This window comes from Carica papaya, chromosome 4, assembly GCF_054855325.1.
Source record: "Carica papaya isolate Zhongbai chromosome 4, ASM5485532v1, whole genome shotgun sequence".
Taxonomy (NCBI): Eukaryota; Viridiplantae; Streptophyta; class Magnoliopsida; order Brassicales; family Caricaceae; genus Carica; species Carica papaya.
In genome coordinates, this window is record NC_142312.1 from 17,329,263 (window position 1) to 17,347,028 (window position 17,766).

The following is a 17,766-nucleotide window of genomic DNA, read 5'->3' on the forward strand; positions in this document are numbered from 1 at the left end:
CTTATTCACATTATTATTTTCGTATCTGATCACCATTCTTATACAATTACATTTTTCACTTATAGCACGTTCTTGTACACATCGGATTCACATACTTCACCAAAGCAAATTCTTACACATAGGATCCAAATCAGATTTCATATCGAATTTGGTACTCACATCGAATTCACTTTCACCTTCACATTTTACTATGTATCTTTATTCCTACTCTTACTCTTATTAAAGTTTTCATCGCGTGATGTCATTTATGTCGATAACTAAGAGAGGCAAAAATGATTCCCTCACTACTTGGATATGCAGACAAATACATATATCTAATTGGTCACAGTAGTATATTCGCTAGGTGACATGAAATCACACCACACACAAACCTATTTGCATCTAGATTAGGTTTCGTATCATCTATCTATGAGTGAGGTTCACCATGAATTCCGTCGAATTTCAACCATACACACACATTTTCCTCCTTGATACACGACTAAACGAATTGGGTGTCTTATATATCACTCACAATTTTCTTTCTTTCTTCCTAAAGTTTTATTACTTTTCTATCTATCTCCATTTATTTACCACATAAACAATAAACACTTCTAACTTTTATCTTAATTCCCTACTTAATTATTTTGGTTTAACTTTACTTCTCTAAATCTTATTTATTTATTTCCATTACAAAATTTTATTCATTCTTTTTTCATAAAATTACCATTCTTTTTGCATTATATTGCCAACCATATTTCTATATCTCCTTAATTTCAACTTACCTTAATTTAATATGAAATCCTTTATTTTACCTTATCATGGCTATCTCCATCTCTTTGTAGTAGTCTTCTACACTCTTGTTCCCTTGTATAAGACCTTGCAATTTTTTATGTAAGTCCCTATAGTAGTGAGTAAGAACAAAGCGCCTTCTCATGATAACCTTCATTTCGGCCCAAGTGAAAATAGGTCTCTCTCCATTTCTCCTTTTACTTGTGATGAGTTGATCCCACCACACAATGGCATACTCTCCAAACTCCACGGCCACATGCTTTATCTTTTCCTCCTCCAAATAATTGTGGCACTAAAAAATAAGCTCCACCTTGCTCTCTCATTCAAGATAAGCATTCGAATCATTCTTGCTTAGAAACGATGAGATTTTCATTTTGAAGCTCCCAATGTTTTTATCAACATCGTTTCGACCCCTACCATAATTTCAACATTCATTGACCAAAGTAGCTTGGTCATCAAATTCTTCTTCCACTTCCTCATCAAAAGGTGGTTTTGGAAGTCTTCTTGCTCCTGGATTGGTTTGGGAAGCTTCCCCTGTCATGGAATTTAAATCACGTTGTTGTTTCTCTAGTTTCTCATTCATGTTGCCAATAGCTAGTTGAATCCTCTCAAATTGTTGTTGCATTGCTTTGAGGATGAATTCTTGATCTTTTGATGCCCTTTCACTCCCTTGTGGCTCCATCTACAAATCTGAAATTTTAATGACAAACAAAATAGATTGCAACCTCACAAATCAGTCCCTCACGTGTTTACTCTCGTAGTATGGGCACTCATGTTTCACTCAATTTTGGCTTTTACCCTCTTTTGAGCTCACACTGTAACGGCCCCGGAAATATTAAAAAGAAATAAGTATTTAAATATATCGAATGCGGAAGCGAGATCAAAATTTTAGTTAACATCCCTTACACGAAAAACCAAAAAACGTACTTAAAATATAAAAGATTAAACTAACTAAGAAAGAAACTCGAAAATAAAACTATGCGTATGACTACAGAGTCTCTAGGCATCCCCTTCGTCGTCCTCCTGCGGAACGGGCTCGGGAACCATGTCTTCCTGATCTGAAATGGTTAATTAAGGAGTGAGCTACACTAGCCCAGTAAGAACATCACGATATCTCACCGTCACGGAGATAAAGGTGGGTAGAAAAACACAAAAAAGACCAATGGAGCATAATTTACAACAAACTCGTTTATTAACATGAAAACCTTTACCATCCACTTACCTTGGTGGAATTTATGAAAACTATATAAGAAAAACAATAACATTATCATAATCATTGAATAATATAAGCTGTAAAACATAACACTTATCACGCCTCTTGTAATTCAATCATTGTACAACATATCTTTTTCTCATTTACCAGCCTACTAGTATCCGTGGGGGTCCATAGGGGTTCCGCTACCCGTTAACCTTTAACATTCATAATCAGTTTCCAGGGCCGTCCCCATACCCCGTCCGGTATGGGCGCCAAAACCATGAACCTCAATACCCCGTCCGGTATGAGGGTGAAACGGGCCGTCCCCATACCCCGTCCGGTATGGGCGCTAAAACCATAAACCTCAATACCCCGTCCGGTATGAGGGTGAAACGGGCCGTCCCCATACCCCGTCCGGTATGGGCGCCAAAACCATAAGATCTCCATACTCCGTCCGGCATGTGAGACCACAATCCCGGTAGGGTTCCCTACGGACCCGGTCCGTCCACCATCTCCCAAGATATCTAGTCAGGCTGACCCCCATAATACAATTATCAGTCTACACAACCTTTCATTTTCCTTTTCCTCAATCAGCATCATCAATTCACATACAAACAAGCAAACAGTAATTCATGCCGAACATACAACATACAGTATCAGTTTTTCAGTCATTCAACCCATGATTAATAAAAACGTAGTAAATGCGCACAAATCTGTAAAATAAACACATCAAACCTCATTTTGCATTTAAAGCTGTAAACAGGCCAAATAACAGTAAATCACCAATCACACTAGACTCGGGCTCCATTAGCCACCTTAAGCAATTTCACACATTCGTTAATTCAAGAAATACCGTTTTATCATTTTGAACTTTAATACCGTGATAGGAAATAGGGTGAGGGGTCCTTACTTGTTTTCGGGATCCGAATACGATTCACAGTGCGCCTGCAGGCCGTCCCTAATTTTCCCTGAATTTTTCCCGGGAAACTGAAACACACTAACCGTACCTGCACGTGTTCCAAAAAAAATCCAAATTAGGCCCAGGGCCTCTTTCGGCCCAAATCGCAACTCCGGCAAGGCGGCTCCGCCGTGCTCCGGCGACGGCGCCGCCGCTGGCGGCGGCGAGTCGCCTTGGGTTGGCTGTTTTCGGCCGAATTCGGCCACATTCGCATTGGTCCTTGTCAGAAAACAACCTTAGGGCCCTCGGGGGGCCAAAAAATCACGGAAAAACGGAGCTTACCGGCGGCGGCGCTCTCGGGTGCGGCGGCTCTCCGGCGAGGTTCGTGTTTTGGTGATTCGGCTCCGGTCAACCTGTAGAGAAAAGAATGGTGATCACGGTGATATAAAAATTGCATCGAACGGAGGCCGGGAAGGGCCTCGTCGGAGGCAAAAACCGAGAGGGGGCCCGGCGGCGCCGCTGGGCTTCGGCCGCGTATTCCGGCCGTTTGGCCGGGATTTCGGCTTCGATTTGGCCATAGGAGGAATCAGTGGGGAAAAACGAGTCGGGGGTATGAAATTTACCTCGATCGGCGGTCGGAAATTTCCCCGGTGCGGCGGCGAGTGGCGGCGGGTGGCGGCGGTCGGCCTCTGGTTCGTCTTCTCCGGCGAGCGGCTGGCGGCTAGGGTTTGTGGTCTGGTGTGGGGGTTCTATTTATAACCCCTTGCCTTTTGATCACAGCCGTTCATTTTGTTTTAATCTGGGCCGTTCGTTTTTGATTGAATCTGGGCCGTCCGTGCGATTGAATCTGGGCCGTCCGATCGCGTGATTGATCTGGGCCGTCGGATCGCACCCACGCGGATCGCCAACGTGGCTCCTTTTGGAGTGACGCGGTCTTGCCACGTGGCAGGCCCTGGTTGGCCGGGACTGCTGACCGGGCCTGCTGACGTGGCTCCTTTTTTTTTTTTTTTTTTTTTTTTTTTCCTCCTTTCCGGGTGCTACACACACTCTCTTGTTTTTTACCGCTCAAGCAATCTTTTATAACTTTATACAAAAGGACCAATTCAAACAACAATTAGTTATCACTATGTACTCAATTTTAATTAGAGATAACAAAGAATTTCTAAAGAAACAAGATATACGAATTCAACTCTAGAAGCAAACTAGAACAATCTAAACAATAAAGAGCACACACTTGATATAGAAATAAGTGTATGATAATTTTTATGTTAATTAGGCAACAACAATGAATCAATATTATTATCTCAAGATGTAATAAGAAGCAAATGAGCAGAAATATTAAATGAAAACTAAAGTTACAAGAAAAAAAATGGTGAATCTGAAATTTAATGCATGAAACTTGTAATTCTCTAATATAACCACAAATTATCACCCAAAACACTCAAATTAAGTGAAACAAACAGTTTTGGATGAAAATAAACTAAATTGAGGTGAATTGTTTCCAAACAGCCCCAAAAATTACACAAACAATCTCAACCAAACAAACAGCCTTGAAATGAGTTTCTTTTTTAAATTTTAAATGTATTTGAATGTTATACGAGATAAATAAAAGAGAAATAACAGCAGTTGTTTCAATTACATAAGGTAGAATTAGTTGAAGTGTGTTTTGCACAATTAAGCAAATTAGGCTAATCTGATTTTTTTTTTGCTGAATGCAAATTTATCTCTTTTTTTTTTCAAGAAATAATGAAAATAAGAATAGAGTAATTCACTTGGTGAACCTTCTGATACCAAATAATGCGAAACCTCAAGACCCTTGCTTGAACCTTAGAACTCTTCAACCGGTCTAGAACAGAATTTAGATCACAAGTAAAAAGAAATCAAATTTATTCAATCACCCAAATGGTAGAAATTAAATGAAACCCAAGAAAGATAAATGATATCCCTTGAACCCAATCCAAACAAGCACCAAGAACAATTGAAATAGCAAAATCAAAATTAAAATACAAGTGATAACAATTGTATTCCAAATCAACACCTTGTGTATAAAGTGAAAAGAAAGCCAAAACGCTCTTAACTCAATTCTGAAATATTTGATTACAACTCTTGATTTCTACAAAAAAGAGTTCCTTTGGTATTTATAGCCAAAGAAATCAATGATAAGTTACAATACAATAACTACAATTGTAACTCCTACAATAACTAGGCTAATTATGTGATAATTACAATTGTAACTTCAACAATAACTAGGCTAATTATAGGTATGTAATTGTTATGTAACTTCTTGTAACTCCAATCTTCTTAACCAACACCACTAATTATTTGTGGCACCATATAGCTATGGGCTCATTCTTGTAATAACACTAAAACAAGACTTAAACCCAAAATGAGTTACACTTGACTATATGGGCTTAATTAACTCAAACTAAAATAGTTAAAACAACTCAACTAATCCAGCCCATACACAAGGCTTATTCACTCATTACCAATAAGACTCAAATAAGCCCAAATTATCCCAAATCATTTAAACCCAATTAAAGTTACGAATTTGGGCTGTTAAAAAAACTCAAATATGAACTTTTCACAATTGGCCAGTCCATCATCCACATATTTTTGAGTGAAAACTTGGAGCAACTCTTTAACCTTATTTGTCTTTGATCTTGTTACTAGTCTGCTGAAACTTTTCAGGGTTGGAACTCTATTTGTGTTTACATCATTTGAAATTTGTTCCAAGTCACCTTTTGATGCTCTTTGAGTATCTTGAGTGTTTTTAGTCTTGTTTGCATTATATAAATTCATCAAAATAATTATTGATCTTGATTTGGTCTTCATACACCTCTTTTGGTGATAAAGGTGTAAGAATATGATTCAAGCCATCCAAACTTAAAGAATAATGATTCTTGAGACTGTCATGATGGATCTTTCTATCGAATTGTTATGATTGCCCAAGTTATATATGACTTGCATGCATGGGTACATCACAACATACCTCATCCTTGTACTTACCGATAGAGAAAGGTGCCTTGACTTATTTGGTAATCTTGACTTCTCTGTACTCATTCAACTAATGTAATTTATAAGGGCTAGACTGTTTGGTATAAGATAACCCTAACGTGTTCATAAGTAGAGTGTTGGCCACATTGACACAATTACCTCCATCAATTATCATCTGCACACCTTTTCATTAATAATACATATAGTATGAACGATATTCTCTCTCCGATCATTGTCCTCGTTCTTAGCTTCCATGTTCAAGGCTCTCAAGACAATATATGTAACGACCCTGAAAACTCAAAAGGAAATATATATAATAATCTGAGTACAGAAGCAAAATAAAAGATTAAGGTTAATATCCCTTACATAATAACTTAAAAGTATTAAATAATATCATGAAATAAGTTCTCTCAAAGAAATACGAGAAATAGAAAAAATAAAGAAAACTATAAGGTATCTAGCATCTATTCACCGTTTTCTTGTGGATCGGGCTCAGGAACCAGGTCCTCTTGATCTGAAATGGTTAAATAAGGAATGAGCTATATTAGCCCAGTAAGGACATCACACTATTCACCGTCACAGCAGCAAAGGTTAGTAGAAAATCAAAAATAACCAATGGAGTACAGATTTTAAACAAATTCATTTATCAATAATCAAACCATTTACCGTTCACTTACTGCAGTGAGATTTATAAAAACAACCTATGGAAATAATAATATTATAAAGATCATGAATTCATATATAATTTATAACATAGCACATATTATACTTTTATATTCAAATAATCAAATAAGAATTGCCCCTTTTTATAAGCCTACTAGTATCAATGGGGATCCATAGGGGTCCCCGCTACACATGAACCATTCCCCTTAACAAACTTAATTCTAGGGTCGTCCCCATACCCCGTTTGGTATGAGCGCCAAAATAATAACCTCAATACCCCGTCCGGTATGAGGATGAAGCGGGCCGTACCCATACCCTGTCCAGTATGGGCACCAAAACATTAAAGTCTCCATACCCGGTCCAGTATGAGACAACGTTCACGTTAGGGTTCCCTATGAACCAGTTCCGTCCACCATCTCACAAGATATCTAGTGAGGCTATCATCTTATCCATTTATCAAATCACACCCCTTTCCTATTTTTTCTTAGTCTCCGTTACCAATTCAAACATGAATACTTAAATAAGTAACGTGCATCCAACAAAGCAAGCATATCTTAGATTCCCAAAATCAAACAGTAGTAAAATAAGCAGTGATTCATGTATTCAAAATCATAGAATAAATAAACCAAATAGCATAATGCATTTAAACTATAAAATAAATCAAACGAGAATTGACGGAGAAATATGTCCGGTTCGGGCTCCATTAGCAACCGTAATTAATTATGCATATCTATTTAATTTGTACAAAATATAGTATTATTATTTATTCAGACTTCAATTCCATGATAGGAAATAGGGTGATGGGTCCTTACCAGATTTGACACCGAAAACTAGATTTTCACTGCGCCTACGGGCGGTTCCTAGGTTCCCTGATTTTTTTTTTTCAGAAACTGAAACGCGCTTATGGTACCTACACGTGTCCCAAATAACCCAAAAATCAGACCCAGGGCCTACTCGGCCAATTTTGAAATTTCGACATGGCAGCAATCCGCCTCGGGTTGGCTGTTTTCGGCTGTTTTCAGCCGAATTCAGCCAAATTTGCATCGGTTCCTGTGAGAAAATACCCTTAGGCCCCTTGATGGGCCAAAAAAATATAGAAAACTGAAACTTACTGATGGCGGGGCTCTCTAGTATGACGGCTCCTCTGGCTCACTTTGCAGTTTGGTGTTTTGCTCCGGTCAACCTATAAAGGAGGAAACGGTGATCACAAAGGTAGAAAAATCAGGTCGAATAGGAATCAGGAAGGGCCTCATCAGAGGTAAAAATCGAGACACCTCGCGGCGGCGCCGCTGGACTTCGGCGGCATTTTCCGGCCAATTAGCCGGTGCTTTCGCTCCGATTTGGCCATAGGTGGGTTTAAAATCGAATTATGAGCAAATAGTAGAATTTTTACCTTGTTTGGCAACTGAAAATTGCTCCGATACGACAGCAGGTGGCAACGGTCGGCTCCCTGGCGGTTGGGCTATCTTCACCGGCGAGGGGCTCTGGCAGCTAGAGTTAGGGTTTGGGTGTGGATGAGATTATTTATAACCATCCGCTTTTGATTTGAGCCATCCATTGCATTTAATCTGGACCGTCCGATCGCGATTAAATAGGAAATAAATCTGAGCAGTTCATCACGATTTAATTTGGGCCGTCCGTGCACGATTCAATCTAGGTCGTCCGTGCGCGCAGGAACGGATCTCAGCCGTTCTATCGCACGCACGCGGATTGCCCACGTGGCTCCCTTCCCCGTGGCCTCCCGCGTCAACATCTCTGCCACGCGGCGTGTCCTGGTTGGCCGGGGCTGCTGTCCGGGCAGCTAACGTGGCACAATTTTTTTAAATTGTATTTTGACCCTCGATTTTTAATTTTTCTTTCAAAAATACCCCCAGAACCCAAATTTTCACGTATTTTTTCTAAAATTATTTTTAATAAATCCCTAAATAATTTTTACCCCTTTTAATTATTATTATTATTATTATTTCCATTAAAATAATTTCAACTAAATTAAATTCAATATATTATTACATAAATAATTATTATTTTCATATAATAATTAAAATAATAAAAATAAAATAAAAAGAAAGGGTTGGGGTGTTACAATATAAACATCACCCTGCATTGGGTTTAAAATGTTATACTCTCTTCACAATCTTCTAGTGATGACATATTATCATCATCATTATCGTACTCATTCATACTCTCTACCTCACCATTGTCCCACATTAATATGACTTTCTTGTTGGGACATTGCGAGGCAATATGTCCAATCCCAAAACACCTAAAACATTTAACATAACTATGTTTTTGGTTAGTATAAGTTATTTTATAATTACCTCTATGGTAAGTGGAGATTAACTTGTCTTTTTTTTTCTTTAAAACTTTTTCTCTCATCTTTCATTGGCCATTTAGAGCTGAACTGAGAGGTGGAATTGCATATTCCTCAAGAAGACACATTTTACTTTAGTTATCTCTCAATCATCATAACCACATGAACCACCTCTTCCAGGTCTAGGTGGTGCTACAACTCAATAATAATGGCAATCTCCATGTTCAGGTTGCTTAAGAATCGAGCTACAGTGGCTTCGGGATTCTCATAGATATTGGCCACGATCATTAATATCTCTATCTTCTTGTAGTAATCTTTAATGGACATGGATCTTTAGGTCAGATGTTGTAACTTCTGGTGCATCTCCATGTTATAGTAAGAGGGTACAAATTTTTTTCTCATGATAGACTTTGTCTCCCTCCAAGTTAAAACTGGTTGATCTCCATCACCTCGTCTAACGGTGGACAGCTGATCCCACTATACTAAAGCATAATCAGTGAACTCTATAATTTCTAGTTTTACCTTCTTTTCTTCACTAGAATTGTGGCAGTCGAAGATGAGTTCTACCTTCTATTTGGATTCGAAATAGGTCTCAGCATCATTCCAACATATGAATGGTGGTATCTGCATCTTGATTGAGTTGATGTTACTATCTCTTCAATCCTTTCTTCATTCATTATCATCACAAGATTCAACATTTTCTTATAAGGGTCAGTGTCTAACTTGGAGTGGATTATTGTTCCTCCTTCTTTTAACCATTATCGTTTTTAGATTCTCAATAGCAAGAGTGAGCTCTGTGAACATGGTTTCCATCCACATCTCCATATTTGCTGGCCTACGGGTCTCACTTGGTTGAGACATAGTGATACCTGCAAGAAACGTTTAGTGGAAAAATATTCTCCCTCACCTTTCACTCATGTTTACCGCACAGTCTTTCACACTCAATCTTCTTGTCTCAAGTTGCGTCAAAACTGAGTCCCTTTAAATCAAGATATACAGGGTTATCTTTAACACTCTACAAAGAATCCTAAAGGGATCGTGTTTCTAGAACTTTAGAGTTAAGCATGCATATGAAGAAAATGTGCAACTTATATTAATGTTGCAGGTGTTACAATTACTATATTTTAAATTTATTTAAAATATATAAAATATTTCAAAAAATAAGATATCATGTAATAAATCTTGGTTTTAATATATATATATATATAATTAATAGTAATATTTGACTATCTTCCAACTCTACTCGAAGTCGACTAAAGCGAACTCACCATGACTTGACTTTTCTCCTGAGCAAAAACAACATAGAGGAAAAATTCAAAGCAGTACTCAGTTCTTCTTCAAAAATATGAAAAAAAAAATCAAAATGAAAAATGAAAAACTAAATCCCAAATTGGTTTTCTCCCAAGTAAAGCTTCAGATAAAATACTTTTCATATTGAGAAAGCATGCCAACAAGTTAACCCAATGAGAAAATCCTCCTTGTCTACACTCTATGCTAGTACATCGAAGATAGACTCAACAGGGGGGCTGAGATTAGAGGGGTTACCGAGTGAGTCAAACTCGTAAGTGAATTCAGAAGAAAAGTTAAACGATTTATCCCTAACTTAATATAGAGCCCCTCCTTGTCCATGAGTTTATTTTTATTTTTCTCGTCAAATAGAAACTGCAAAGGAAGAGTTTATTTTTATTATTCTCTTCAAATAAAAATTGTAAAATAAGTAAAATCTCCAAATCCTCCAGCAATTAATCAATCAACCATTGATGGATGAGTTAGTTAAGAAACTGCCTTGTGTTTTCATTCTTCATGTTTTTCATTTTTTTTTCTTTTCTTGAATAATCTTCATTATTTTAATTTTTAATTTTCTAACTTTTAATTTTTGTTAAAAATAAGTAATAAATTAAATTATTTTTACAAATCATATATCACATGACATCAAATATATAAATTTACTTAATCAGAAACAGTCACTTGTCTAACTTATTTTCATGTAGCAACATATTTAAAAAAAAAAAATAGAGGGACCAAAAGAGCGAAAAATTAATATGTAAACAAATTCAAATATTTAAGTGGCATAAAGACCAACTTAGTATTTAGGTACTTTTTTTGTATCAAAAATAATTTAAAATTATTTTTTATACTTTAGATGTCACATAATATTTAATAAAAAAGAAAGTACAAAATCAAATAGCTGTCAGGTATAAAGTTGTGACAAATTTATTAATAATGTTAATAGAGCTAATAAAGAGAGACTAATATACCTAATTCTTAAAAATACAAGAACAAAAATTAGATAAAGATAGCATAAGAATAAAATCAAAGAAAATAAAATAGTTTACTGACCAAAAAAAGTAATTAAGTCAATGACATATATGAGATCGATGTCAATGAAAACTAATAGAAAGGGATTAACATTCATTCACAATGTTTAAAAGTATGAGGATTAAAAAAAAAAAAAAAAGAAAAATTTAGTACGAGAATCAAATTAAATAAAATGAAATAATACTTGCACTAAAAAATGTTTGAGCCAATAATAAGGTACCACATGAAATTTTCGATATATACATATATTATATCTTGGAGATATGATTTGCTTCGGAACCAACGAAAAGTTTTAAAAGGTACAAGAATTACAAAATAGAATTTTTGTACAGAAAAAGACAGAAACATGGCATGTGATTTATAAATGCTTGGAATGTGAATTTAGACCAAACATTTCCAATTCCAATGCAAAATTTTTTGTCTTTTAAAAACTGTGGGTAGTACATATGTCATGACGCCCACAAGCTTTCTTTGGACAGACTTCATGTGGAATTTGACTAATCATATCTCCTTTTATTCATTTTTATTATTCCTTTCACACATACACACACACGCGTTATTGGTTCCCACTCCCTATCTTATTTCTCCGGCAAAAAAAATATATATATATATATATTTGAAGTAATAAAACTAAATGATTAAATTCATGACAAACAATTATATAATTTAATTTTAATTTTAGTTATAATAATAATAATAATATATAATAAGATATAAAAATTAAATTAACAATATTGAAATAGTTATCTATTTAGAATTTTTAAATATAGAAATAGAATTTAGTTTATAATTGACTACAATATATATATATATATATATATATATATATATAAAATTATCTTTTTATATTTTTGGTTGATTACGAATTTGAAATTTCACACTAGATAAATGTTAATTTATTTATTTATTTCTGAGACATCATTCATCATTCAGATCTTACACTAAAAAAACAAAAAAATGGTAGTTATTTTATATTTTTATTTCTATAAAATTTAAGTGTATGTAAAAAATTTACAAATTCTTTATTATTAATAACGGGATTAGTGAAAAAAAAAAAAAAAACAACCAACATGTTATAAGTAGTAAGAAAAAAATAGGACATGAGTTATGGAGTTAAAAATAATAATAATAATAATTAAAAAAAAAAAAAAGTCTAGCTCTAGAGTCAAGCAAAGCATCAATGTAGATATGAGATTAACTAAAAATTTCTCATAGTATGCTATAGGAACTACAACATAATTTAGCCAAATTTTGTGGAGTAATGGCATTAATTTGGTTTTTTGCTTCTTTAAATAACATACATTATGATGACATTATTGATAATTGAAGTTAGAAAAACTAATCTATTGCATAAACAAGCTAATATGCAAGAGGTAGACATAACATTCCTTTATAACAAGTGATCGACACTGCATAAAAGCCAGTCAACATTGACTAATAGATTGATAAGATTATAAACCTATAAGTTTGAGTTGATTTATGACCATCATTTGACCGATCAACTAGGTGAAGCTATTAATTTATGTCACTTTTAATTGATTAGCTTTTAGGAAATCTACAACATTAATGACTTTGCTTTTTATTTTATGACAATCCTTTAGCAAACACATACACTAAACATATCTAGCAAAAGCTGAAAAAATATTGGTTATGGTATACGTTTTAACAAATAAATGGAACTAATAATTATGAAACTGACTGCATTATCCTATGTAAACTTTATATACACATGCAAATGAATATTTTTTGTTAAATTTATAAATATAAGGAATACAACCACATAGATATTAGACTAAAAATTATTTCTTCATTATAAAAAATTGTTTAGTTAATTATTGCTTCCTTTGTTCCATCTTATTCCCAGTAACGAGTGGGCTTCTCACTAGAAAATAATTCTGCTCAAATTCATGGGACTATTTGGACTGCTTTTTTTACATAATATTGTTTCTCACCTCCTTATCATCTACCTAGGTGGGATTATAGTTGATCAGCTTTTTCATCATCCTTATTATCCATGTCCCCTCATATTTAAAATTATAGTGGACTTATTCCTCATCTTTTGTTATTGCTTTCATCTTCCTCTTCATCCTCACTATCAATTTTACCAGTCTTTTCTTCTCATTATCACTATCACTAGCATCAGTGTTCATTTCATTGTTTTCATCCCTGTTTTGTCTTCTTTCTATTTTTTCTTGGAATGGGACACCTTTACTATTGTAGCCTTCACAAGGATTATGTAGACTGTAAGGCTTCAAGTTTAAAATAAAGTTGAAGATATTCAATTTTTAAATCATATTGAATTTGCTATAAGGATATTTAGAGTATTCATTTGCAGGTTAATGGTTATAACTAGGAGGTCCTTTATCATTCGAAGCATCTTCATTGTTGTCATAAGAAATTTGAAGTTTTTACTGATATTGTACCATAACATACACCCAAAGGACTTTATATAATTAATTTAAGTAACACAACATGTTTAATGAATGATCTAATTAGAGTTATGTGCATTGTTTGTCTAACAAACTCTAGGATGCTTACAATTCCCCTCCAATATCCAATGATGGAATGTATATATATATATATATATATTGATGGGAGTTTGATGTTAGAGGATAAGAATGAGGAATGGAACTTTAGGTTAGACATGATGAAGTTACCTACAATATTCTTGTTTTAGAGTGACTCTTGCTACTTCTCAAACTACATTTCATAAGTTGTCCTACATATTGTCTTTACATAGAACAATACCTATGTTTTAAACAGTGTGTTAGTATATCTTTCTCGTCTCGGTTGGCAATGAGTCTGCTTCAAGATGGTAGTTTAGAATATTTAACTTATTCTCACTAAGTACTTATAATCTACCATGATGATGGTTTTATCACTTTAATGTTCGTAACAACTCTAGTTTTATTAAACCACAACTCCATTATAACACTAGAGTCCCTTGGATTCATGGTTATTTCACAAACTTTTTATAGCAAAATTTATTTGTTTGCTCACATTATCACTCAAATAGGGCTTGCATGAATCGATGTTCTTAATAGGCACTTCTCATTTGGTAAATAAATTTCTAAAGACCTTGTTATATTTATCTTATCCTTTATTAGGTTTGATAGCTCACAATACATGGTCACACACTCTAGTGAATTTTCATGGCTATCTAAAGATTTTATATTGTCCTACAATGAAATATGACAGCAAGAAATGCCATTCGTGCTAAAAATATCATGATGCTCAATATGAATAGTTGAGTTTTGGTTCCAAGTATGAGAAAGTTAATCAATTATTTTATATATGGATAAGTATAAAATAAAATATATTACAACTTACTTATAAACCCATTGACTTGTTCGACTAAATCAATGATAATACACATTGAAGTATAATATGAGTATATATTTAAGACAATATGACATGATGTGTTATTAGCATAAAATAAAGTTGTTTTACTTTAATATGGATACTTATTAAAATAAGGGGAGAATATATAAGTGCTTGATGACATGAAGGCTAATTGACATATAATATGTTGATATGTTTTTTATATACATGTTATTCAATCTATACAATATATATTGTAAAATCGTTCTCTTGTTTCTCGTGCCGAACATGTAACACCCAAAATAATTTTTTCTATTTTATTTTTTTTGATTTAATTTAATTTAAATTAATTTTTGTGAATATAAAAATTTTAATAATGATAAAATTGAGTAAAAATATTATTTGGATTTAATTGAAATTGATTTTGGAAAAAAGGGGTGAAAATTTAGATTCTGGGGGTATTTTTGAAAAGAAATTCGGAAACCGGAGGTCAAAACGCAATTTAGAAAAATTGTGCCCCGTCAGCGCCACGTCAGCGGCCCAGTCAGCAGCCCTGGCCAACTAGGACCTGCCGTGTGGCAAGGCCACGCCGACCCGGGAACGGGCCACGTGGGTGATCCGCGTGCGCGCAATCGGACGGCCTAGATGCGTCCCCGCGCGCACGGACGGTCCAGATTTAATCCAAATTAAATCGCGATCGAACGGCCCATATTAAATCAAGATGGACGGCTGTGATTAAAAGGCAAAGGGTATAAATAAACCCCCCACACCTGACCACAAAAACCCTAGCCGCCAGCCCTCGCCGGAGAAGACGAACCAGACGTCGTAGGAGCCAGCCGCTGCCACCCGCCGCCGCACCGGGGAGATTTCCGATTGCCGATCGAGGTAAATTTCATACTCCCAGCTTGTTTTTCAATGCTGAGTTTCCCTGTGGCCAAATCGGAGCCAAACTCCCGGCCAAACGGCTAGAAAACACGGCCGAAACCCCGCGGCACCGCTGTGCCCCTCCTCGGTTTTTGCCTCCGATGAGGCCCTTCCCGGCCTCTGTTTGATACAATTTTTATATCACCGTGATCACCATTCTTTTCTCTACAGGTTGATCGGAGCCAAATCACCAAAACACGAACCACGCTGGAGAGCCGCCGCACCCGAGAGCACCGCCGCCGGTAAGCTTCGGTTTTTCGTAATTTTTTGGCCCCCCCGAGGGCCCTAGGGTTGTTTTATCGCAGGGACTGATGTAAGTGTGGCCGAATTCGGCCGAAAACGACCGAAAATGGCCAACCTGAGGTGAATCGCCGCCGTAAGTGGCCACGCTATCGCCAGAGCACGGCGGAGCCGCCGTGCCGGAATTGCGATATTGGCCGAAAGGGGCCCTAGGTCTGATTCTGAGATTTTTGGGACACGTGCACCTACCGGTAGCGTATTTCAGTTTTTTGGAAAAAATTCAGGAAATTTAGGGATAACCTGCAGGCGCTCGAAAAAGTCTATTTCGGGTCCCGAAAACAAGTAAGGATTCCTCACTCTATTTTCTATCACGGTATTAAAGTGCAATAAATGATAAAATAGTATTTCATGAATCAATAGCTGTGTGAAATTGTTTAAGGTTGCTAATGGAGCCCGAGTCTAGTGTATTTGTCGGTCAGTTGTTGTTTGTTCTATTTTACAGTTTTAAATGCAGTATGATGTCTGATGTTTTTATTTCATAGTTTCGTGTGCATGTATCACTGTTTCATTGATTATGGACTGAATGACTGAGAATCCGATGTTGTGTGTTGTCTTGTTGGCGTGAACTACCGGTTTGTATGTTTGTGTGTGACTTGATGATGGTGACTAAAGAAAAAGTGATAAAAGGTTATGTGAATTGGCAAACGAATAATGTGGACAGTCTGACTAGGTATCTTGGGAGATGGTGGACGGACCGGGTCCGTAGGGAACCCTACCGGAAACGTGGTCTCTCATACCGGACGGGGTATGGAGACCTTATGTGTTTTGGCGCCCATACCAGACGGGGTATGGGGACGGCCCGTTTCACCCTCATACCGGACGGGGTATGGGGACGGCCCTGGAATCAGGTTATAAATGTTAAGGGTTCACGGGTAGCGGGACCCCTATGGATCCCCATGGATACTAGTAGGCTGGTAAAGAGGAATTATGCTGTTTAAAGATTGAAATGCAAATGCGTGATAAATGTTGTATTATAAAGTCTATGTGATAACATGATGATGATAATGTGTTGCTTATGTATTGTTTTATGGATCTCACCCAGGTAAATGGAAAGTAAACGTTTTTATGAACAAATGGGTTTATTACAAATTATACTCCATTGGTCGTTTTTGTTTTCTACCCACCCTTACTCCTGTGGCAGTGAGGTAGAGTGATGTCTTTACTGGGCTAGTATAGCTCACTCCTTACTTAACCATTTCAGATCAGGAAGACGTGGTTCTCGAGCCCGTTCCGCAGGAAGACGGCGAAGGGGACGCCTAAAGATCCCATAATTATAATTGTAGTTCATACTTTCGAGCATTTATTTTAATTAGTTTATTCTCTCATTTGTTGAACACGTTTTGGTATTGCGTAAGGGATGTTAATTGCAATGTTTAATACGCTTCCGCAAATTCAGATTATTTATCTATATATATATATATGCCTTTCCAATATTAAATTTTTTCGGGGTTGTTACAGAACATCTTTTTCTTCTCTCGCTTCACCGAATTTTGCCACTTGACACGAATCTAACAGTTTTGAAATTCTCTAAATTTTTCTCCCCCCTCCCTTCCTCTCCACACTTCCATTCTTCTATTTTTTAAAGGCTTAGAGAGAGAGAGAGAGAGAGAGAGAGAGAAAGATAGTAGTCTAGTGAGAAAAGAGAAAGAAATGAGAACAGTAAGGGAAAAAATATCAAGGTTTCAGTAAAGAATCTAGTACTTCTTTCGACGTCTTAAGGAGTATTTTTAAATAAACTAATTTAATATGATTGTTAATTTGCCTGTTTTGTATGTCTCGGTATTTAGATGAGTCGAATTGTTCTTGTTTTCAAGCATACTATGTAAATTACAGACACTTGATGAATTTGCATGTAATAAATATAATATGTAATCGGTAGCAGTAAAAAGTATAAAAGAAAAAAAAAAGAAACTGGAATGAAGCCTGTATGGTCCGAAGTGTATCTGTATTGACATGCATATTGTATTAAGTGTCTCGTTAGGCTTTTTATTTAACACCTCAAGTGTTATTTTCATTTTTATTTTATTTTGTAATTATTTGAATTTGATTTTTATTTTTAATTAATTTAATTTG

The 17,766-nt window shown here is 35.7% G+C and overlaps 1 long non-coding RNA gene across 2 annotated transcripts; it reads right to left on the bottom strand.

Moving 5' to 3' along the window:
• Window positions 1–1,601: 1,601 nt before the first annotated feature.
• On the bottom strand, window positions 1,602–3,848 carry LOC148266339 (uncharacterized). 2 transcript variants are annotated; one of them, XR_015818478.1, is made up of 3 exons: window positions 3,485–3,848; window positions 3,204–3,274; window positions 1,602–2,970 (listed from the first exon to the last, which is right to left on the bottom strand). It is a non-coding gene; the product is annotated as an uncharacterized LOC148266339 (long non-coding RNA). The 2 variants fall into 2 exon arrangements; XR_015818477.1 differs by having other exon boundaries at window positions 3,204–3,848.
• Window positions 3,849–17,766: the final 13,918 nt, after the last annotated feature.